Source organism: Labrus bergylta, chromosome 21 (assembly GCF_963930695.1).
Source record: "Labrus bergylta chromosome 21, fLabBer1.1, whole genome shotgun sequence".
Taxonomy (NCBI): domain Eukaryota; kingdom Metazoa; phylum Chordata; class Actinopteri; order Labriformes; family Labridae; genus Labrus; species Labrus bergylta.
The window spans coordinates 23,155,136-23,163,798 of NC_089215.1; the positions used below are offsets into that span (position 1 = coordinate 23,155,136).

General features: G+C 42.2%; 1 protein-coding gene across 3 annotated transcripts in view; it reads right to left on the minus strand.

Moving 5' to 3' along the window:
- Positions 1-7,294, minus strand: part of ntn2 (netrin 2) — a 41,482-nt gene extending 34,188 nt beyond the window's left edge. Inside the window, exon 1 of one of the 3 annotated variants that reach the window (XM_020637537.3) lies at positions 7,106-7,294. The gene's annotated coding sequence lies outside the window, so the exon portion shown is untranslated. Of the gene's footprint in view, positions 1-4,375; positions 4,715-4,884; positions 4,985-7,105 lie in introns of those variants that run through there. The other 2 variants (XM_065949742.1, XM_020637536.3) reach the window with 2 other exon arrangements.
- Positions 7,295-8,663: the final 1,369 nt, after the last annotated feature.

Genomic DNA, 8,663 nt, shown 5'->3' on the forward strand with positions numbered 1-8,663 from the left:
GCAAGAGACACACACATAAAGATTCGAAGAAGAAGTGATTTGTTTGAACTTATTTAGCTAAAATGTAAAGTTAAAGTTTAGAGATAACATTTCTTCAAAAATTATGAAACAGCAATGGTTCAATAATAATTCTGAAAAAGATAATCTTGAAACAAAAGAAGCCCCCAAGAATATTTTCCATTTGAAAGTCATTTTAGGATAAAGGGATTGTTTTGTGGTGTCACTGAAAATAACAAGAAGCAGCTACTTTGGGGCTCCTAAAAGCTTGGTCCACAGTAACTTATCCACAAATGAACTGTAGAAGGAGGGAGGATAAAGTTGTGCTCTGTCTGAGATTTTTTACTGACATAGAGATGGACTTAAGAGGGAAGGGATTAGAGTTCAACAATTTATAGCTTCCTATGTCAAACTGTGATCTGCTTTCAAATACAAGAATGATTCCCCTACATGTGCTGTCAAGATGAGCCTGAGAAAAAGGGAAGACACCCCGACCCTGGGATGGGTGAGCGGATTCCCTCTCAAAGTCTGTCACTGGATGATGACCATGCAGCAGCATTAGGCAGAAGATAAAGACAAAGATAAAAAGCTGAGGTTAAGGTTGCCAAAGTGGACTGCAGGCTTCTTGATTGAACATTCCCATGGACTCCAGCGTAACCCTGATGCATGCCTAGCAGCTGTGTGGTTGGACAGCAGTGGTCAGGGAGAGGCAGGTGAGGCGTACCTGGATGTGAGAGGAAGTAGCTTGTTTGGAGAGATGGAAAGGATTTAAGGAGAGGTGAGGTGAGCACTCTTTTAAAACCCTTTGAAGGCTGGCTGCGGTAGGCAGAGTTGCGGTTTTCCCAACAAAAAAAAAGCCCCCCTAACAGGAAAACAGTCACTTTTTTTTCCATTGCACAAGAGCAACCTCTACCCCACAGCTGAAAGCAACGACCCACTTTGAACTCAGAAGGAAAAAAAACACAAATCATTTTATTAAGTGCTCTGAATACTCGCAGGGTTCTGTACACTATACTTAAAAACACACACGTTGTTGATGGACAAACATTCTGCTCTCTGGAAGAGGAACAGTTTAATCACACATGAATGTAAAGGATGCCAAAGATTCTGAGTCATCAGACAACTCCCTTTTCTCCCTATCACTTACCAATTCTCCCTCCACCATAATGTGCCTAAAGATCAACAGTCTCAGAGTTAAACAGAGAAGAAACCTTCATGTCTTAAATGTTGTTTAAACAACTTCAAAAGAGTCCAAGTTAAGGACTAATTAGGGTTGGATAGTGACGTCTGTCAATCACTGGCCACATGGCCCTCGACCATCTTAACATCTTGATTGAAAGAACCCTTCCTGACTGCAGTCTACCATCTTTGTTGTGTCTATACGTACATCAGATTTCATCACAACCGGAGAGAGAGCTCAATTTAGTTATACAGTCCCTGCACATACGAGCTGCTGGTGTGCTAACAGATCAGTCAGCTGCAGAGTTAATCACAATAGACTTTTTTAACGTTGTGAAAGCCTCAAACTGTCAGGTTGTACCGTCATTTAGCTGATTTCACTGACAGCTATCACAGGGAGCAGCAGAGCAATCATCAGATCTAAAGTAAAGCTTCTCAGGGTGAAGCACTTCTCAACCATCTTCACGGCTAAATGTGTCATTTAGAGAGTCAGTTAGCAAAGTTTACACTCCGCTTCTGCACTGCTCTGTGCACAAAGACGCAGCTAAACAAAACCATGTCCTTCCATTCATTTCATATTAAAATGTGAGAATGTAGCTAAAATGAATGAGAACTCAACAGCATATCCCATCGTGCCCTTTTGGGTGCTGCATCCAAAAAGCCTCAGTCTAGTGTAAAGAAAAATCTGTGACTTTGGTTTAAATAAGTTCTTTTTTTGGGGCGCTGGTGGCGCAGTGGTTAGTGCATGCGCCCCATGTATGGAGGCTGTCGTCTGAAGCGGGCGGCCTGGGCTCACATCCCACCTGTGGCCTCTTTCCCGCTTAACCCTGTCATTCCCCACTCTCTCTCTCTCCCTGATTTCCGACTCGATCCACTGTCCTATCTATCCATTAAAGGCATAAAAAGCCCAAAAATAAAAAAAAGTGGGTTTTTTTACTGTAGGAAACAAAACTTGTGATTTAGATCAAAAAGAATACTTTGTCAAGGTTTAGGGAACTTCATGGACTCTGACACATTTATAATTCTTACATATTGATATAACTGACGTGTTGATGATTGTATTACTTTTCACATTTTGCTCATATGTTCTTTCACCTTGAACAGAACTGAGCGAGCCGATAATACATCAACTCATTGTCTGTCTATTGATAAATGATCACAGATACTGTAGATAGTAAATGGATGATTTTGGTTACAATTTTGTCTGATAACTCCGAGTTCAACATGAATATGACGGATGTCTCCTTTTTGTATTGAAGAAATAAAAGCATAGCGATAGGTATTCATTGGGCATGGACACATACGTGGACCTCACATACACACACACACACACACACACACACACACACACACACACACACACACACACACACACACACACACACACACACATCCCTTTGCATCTGGAGGAAATGTGTGGCTGACACATGCGAGCCTGGCAGGGTGCAGGGAGTGGCAGGATGAAGCATGTGAGCCCCTGGATGAGCTTCCCACAGTGAGAGACATCTTGGGTGTCATGCAGGTATTTTAACAGGAAAGGTAAACACACACACAAAAAGAAAACACACGGCTGCTTAAGTGAGTGGTCAGACAACACTTTGTCTTCACTCTCTGCTCTGAAGTGAGGAGAGGGGATGTCATCTAATTACATTTATAACCATTCATAAAATAGGAAGTCATTTTAGGTGTGAAGTTAGGTGCAAGAGCCCAATGTTACAGCTTTGACAAACAGCTGTAATATGAAAGGCAATTAGTCGGTTCTCTGACTTCAGGGTTGAGCTTCTTTTTCTTTTCTTTTTTAAATCTACTTAACATCATTTGTTCAAAATAACAAAAGATTAAGAAATGATAACAAAAGATTGACCCAAAGAGGGAATGGATGGTTACACCCAGTAAAAACAGAAAACTTTACGTATTCAGATTGACAAAGCCAGGAGATGTGAGGAATGCTGTTTAAAGCAGAAGAAGAACATTCTTCCACAGCTTTCTCCATCTCAATCCTTTTCTGCTTTTCACTACAAGTGAGCACGCTCTCCAGAGAGTGACTACAATCTGCACTATGTTGCTTTGGATTAGCTTCCACATCATGTGCCTTCAGCCCCTGGCTGTACCTCCCTCACTCTGTTATTGATGGAAGCGGGGTGTGATGCAATTAAATAATGGTGATTAATTTGCAAAAACAGGGAAACTGTGTCCCCGCTCCAGATGAACACCACCACACTTCAGCAGATTCCTTAAACTCAAACGTGTCTTCAGTTCACTCTCCTTAGATTCTCTCTGACCTCAGTGAACGCAGAGGATTCAGAGGCCTTCTTCATGGACTGTTTCCAGTCATTGGTGGTGAGAGTGAGAAGAAGGTCAAGTGGCTGACAGTGACACTGTTTCAGGGTGCGATAGGGGCATACTTTAAGTCTATTGGAGCAGTTAAGATAAGCAACCTGTATGGGACTCTTACTTTCGCTTCCAGGCTTGTTGCTGCTTGTGAGCAGGGAGAGGATGAGCTGAAAGAGGGAGGAGCTCGTCTTATTGTTTCCTGTCACACCTTAGCAACAATGAGCAACAGTGTCACATTAAGCTTCTCACTTTAATCCTCAATAACGCACACAGACGTAACGTGGAAAGGACTGACAGTGTTCTCATTATTCCTCTAAAGAATCCATTAACATCAAACTTCAGAGATGAAACAAATATTTTGTTTTACACTCGTATGCGCACGTGGTGACAGGGCACAGGAAAAGGAAAATGTTAGAAGTGACAAACGCATTGGGAGACTTGGCGAGTTCAGTGGCGAGGAAGACGAGAACCGAGCAGCGCGCTGCTTGCTTTGGCATCCGCGCTTGGCTGTGGCTCTCAAGTCGCGTTTAAAAGCTCACTGGCTTCATAGCTCACCTCTTGTACCCTGTATTAAATCCTCAGTGCGGGTTGTTTTTCTTTCTCTTTTAGCCAGTTGTAAACCGAGGAGGGTGACACCTGCCTGTGGTGTCCGCCTCTCTGATCCCCCCTGACATCGCGACCACAGCCTATAATCAAGTAATGACAGTCATTGTCTTGATTTAAAACAAATGGCAGGTAATGAACACCCCCTGAGTCACTCGCTCTTTTAAGAGAAGTGGTGCGTAAAATGGAAATCTGCCATCCACTCAAAAAACACTGAATTAAAAACTCAACGGCCACAGTGGTCCACAAGTTTCAAACTTACCCCGTGTTAAGTCGCGATTGTTGCGTCTGCGAATCTGATAGGACGACCCCTGACATCCACACAAATCAGCTTTTAGATTCTCTTTAGTCAGAAATTGTCCTTTAAAAACGCCGAGAAGTGTCTCGTGTCTAGCACTCGTCTCGTTGAGATGTTTAAGGGAAAGAAAAACGCTTTGAGACAAAAGTGAGGCAACAGCAAGAGGAGATGGACTCCTGCACCCATCCGCGCCCGCAGCTCACACCAACTGAGAACCGTCCAGTACATCCAAAGGTTGTAAAGCGTGCCCCGGGTAGGCTACTCCCCATTAAAATCAAACCCAGATTTCCCCAACCGTGAATGCGCGAGAGGGAAAGAGAGACAGAGCTAGAGCGAGAGGCAGGGAGAGAGAGAGATTCTATCCAAAAGCTCACTGTGCCTTTTGTCAACTTGAGCTCATATTTTAATGTCATTTGGTGATGCGCAAAGTGAAGTTGCTCAGCCAAAAAGCGCAAAGGAAAATAAATACTTACGCAAACTACCACTTGGTTCAAGGCATTTCCCCTCAAACAACACAACTGGTTTCACTTTTACAACAAATACCTCCGCCGCTTTACGGACTGATTCTCACTGTGCTGCCTGCTCTAAATGCCCCATGGCTCGCTGTGTTCACAGGCAGCCATATGGAGGTCGTAATGAGAACACAACGTTGAACCTGTTGGAACAGAGTAGAGCTGGCTGGGCTCCGGGGCCCGCAGAAACAAGAGGCAGATGCTGAATCTTATAATTTATTAATCCTAATAATAGTCCGGCACATGTTGGATTTATTAGCGTGTGCCTGTGCGTCAACTAAGGCTGCAGAAATAATGGATTTAGATGTTTTCATGAATATGTAATGATAACACTAATATGAAATTATATAAATCATAGTTATGATTCAGGGTTTTGCATTCTGTCCGTGTTTGTGGGTGTGTGGATGGATGGAGAGGATCGTTTTGTGACAGAAAACGTGGCCCTGCGCCCCCTGCCATGACACAAATATATTAACCCATTAACTACATTCATATGGCTATACCCCTTTATGTTCTGTGTGGTGTTAAATGTTTGTAATGTTGTATAGATGCCGGGGGTTGTGTGCGTAAAAGCGCACCGGAGAGGTCAGTGCTCTCAGTGCCACAGAGAATTTTGAATAAAAAACAGTTATATATAAACAACTTTATTCAGACTTCCATTAATATTGAAATCCATCATGGCAAAGTAGTTTGAAAAATAACAAGGGATTTAACTTTATTGAGGCTCTAATTGTTTTAGTTTTGGAAAAGGTCTTGATCGAGCACATCTAAGCCCCAGAAGTATAAATGTTGTAAATGCTCATAGAAAAACACATGTTCTATATGTTAAACAAGAGCAGCAGAACCGAGAGGACGGCCTCAATTCGCTTTTCATTATCCCTTCATTTTTAGGTGCCCGCGCCGTGTTGCTTCGTGTTATTGCAGGTGCAGCCTAACTTCCGGTCCGCTGGCTCATAATACAAGCATCACGGCCGATCAAACTCCGAGTACCTCTGTAAGCTGATCAACATTCCTCCTGTATTTACTGTACCATCCACTGGGGTGAACAGCCCGGCCCAGCCCGGCTCGGCTCGGCCCGGGATCGAGCTGCGCTTTGGTCCTTTTATTCCAGTAATTCGTATCAAACAAAGACCGTTTAAATCGTGTTCAAACCCGTGGATCATTTTTAAATAATTAGCTTTAACCTCATTCCTGCTCGTGTTTGAGAGCACACCTGCAGCCAGTCAGCGGAGCACTGGGGCACAAACAATGAATACGATAGTGCCAATTAATTGCTTTAAACACCAGAGGGAAAAGTGGTGCCAGCTTCATCAAAAATGGGCTAAATTCATAAAATTAATCAATTAAATTAAATTAAACTCGAGCCAGGGTAAATGACGAGTTATTGTTCAGTGTATAGAGGATTAACACGAGGAACACTGACACAGTTTCTCCTCAAATACTTTTAATACATCTACCTGCCATTAGCCTCTTTTTCTTGTTATTACTCATTTTTTGTCTCTTCTACAATTACTTTAACTTTTTAATTCTCTGACAGACTCTGAATGGTAATCTCTCTCTTCTGTGTTAAAGATTTTCTCAGGTTAATCAGACCATAAAATAATGTGTTCCTAGGGTTAACATGAATCTAAATTAGTTTTATAACTGATCATTTGTTCTTGTAATTTCTCAGTATTTTCCTGTTAATTTTTTTTCTCGTTTAGGATGAACTAAAACCCCTCTGGAAAAGGCTCTTTGGACACACTTTTATTATTAACTTTCCTGTGTTCTCTATTCAAATGCTCGTGTTTACACAGAGACGTTTGAGAAAGAAGAATTATAACAATAACAGCAGGCATTCAGTATTTTGATCCAAATATTTTTTTTCTTGAATGCAATGCACAGAAGAGTTTTAAGTTCAGTGTAGGCCTAACACGACAGGAAACTAAGTTATTGTTCAGTCAGCCATGCGTTTATGAAACACATACAGTATTGAATCGTTTTAACACAGAGACAATATCGCCCATGTTCACGCACTTTGGCACAAAGGGGCCAATCTAGACGCATTTGTGTGAAATAAAGGAACCCCGCAAGCCAGCCACTGATCTATGTCGATCATCTCTCCAATTACCACTGGGAGAGACTGGACTGCGTTAAAGACAGGATGAAAGAAAGCAGCACCAACAACCGGCAACACACTCACTTGCTGTCAGATGGGATTCAGGCGGGGAGCTCTCCTCGGTCCTTTAGAGTTGTTGCACTTTGATAAGTCTGCTGATTTTGTCTGCATAACAAGCCTCTGTGGTCCCTGTGTTGAAAGCCCGGGGCTCCCGGCGCTGGGTTCCCTGCGGCGGACACCCTGGAGAAAATGTCAGACTACGGCTTTTTTCCTCGCTTCATTTTTGGCACGCCTGCTGGTGGTGCGCCCCTGCAGTTCAGAGCATTGAGGGGATGCTTACCTTGTCTGGAGGGAAACCCCCCCGCCTGGTTTTCAGTGGAGGAATGGCGCCCTCTTGTTTTCATCCTTTTTTTGTCCTCATAATACTAGAGGTAGTATCAGAAGTAACTAATGACCCCCTGTCCCATGTAGAGGTCTGTTTGAGTCCTGAGAGGCAGCATGATGTACACTATAAAGCACTGACTGAGGAATGGAATGCAGCCATCATTAATGCGATCAGTCAATGTACACCTCTGTCTGATAAGTTAACTGTTAAGTCTGTGCATAAAAAATGTCTTTAGTCTTGTAATCTTAAAGATTGAATTTAAGATACCAACCTTTATCCGACACAAAATGTATTTTAGTACATAGGCCTGTGGGTACATAGTTATGTTTTAAACAGTACAAAAGCTGACATAACTTCACCTTGTTATGTACACATTTCAATTCATTTTACCCTAACGTCATTAAACAGGCCTGTCTCTTTTAGTTGCTTTAAAAAACACACTAAACAACTGAAGTATTTGCTTGTTTCTATATTACACAGGCCTTCATTTGATTGAATGTTAAAATATGATTTAATGTTAAAAGTGTTAGATCAGCTGTGTGATGAATCCTTCTGTAAACATTTTTTTAATCAAGGCTGACCAAACTTGTACTGAGCAGACTTACAAACATTACCTTAGTGTTGTCCAACCACTGCAGCATGTCACCACTACACTATGTGTTATGGAGCAATGTCCATTTGGAGAGGACTGAACAACTAAAGACATGCCTGATAATGATGAGTTTTCATATTTGGAGGAAATCTACAATATTGTAGAGTGGAATAAGTTAGTCATTTTTTTTGTGTTTCTTTTTTTGTGGTTTCCTGATCTTAATTTTGCCTTGTTTAACATGAATTGTTTGATTGCTTTAATTTGTGAAGCACTTTGTAACAGTGTTTTAAAAGTGCTATATAAATACATTTTCACTTACTTATAGAGGGGAGCACAGAGAATAAGTGACTGCTGGAGGCAGGCTGTGGCTCAGTTGGTAGGATCGGTCGTATCTCAACCAGAAGGTCAGGTTCGATCCCCAGCTCCTGAAGCCACATGTCCTGCTGCTTTGTCTGTGGAGTGTGAATGTTACTTCTGATGGACACTTTACACAGCAGCCTCTGCCAGCAGTGTATGCGTGGTTAGCGATATACAAGCTCAAGTCCTTTTACCCTTACTGCTCCACATCTCTAAACTGAGCTGGATGCAGATTCTATAAAAATGGTGGCAGAAACACAGATCTGTCTTCATTTGCAGAGCAGTTTTAGGTTCCTGTGAATCAGAAA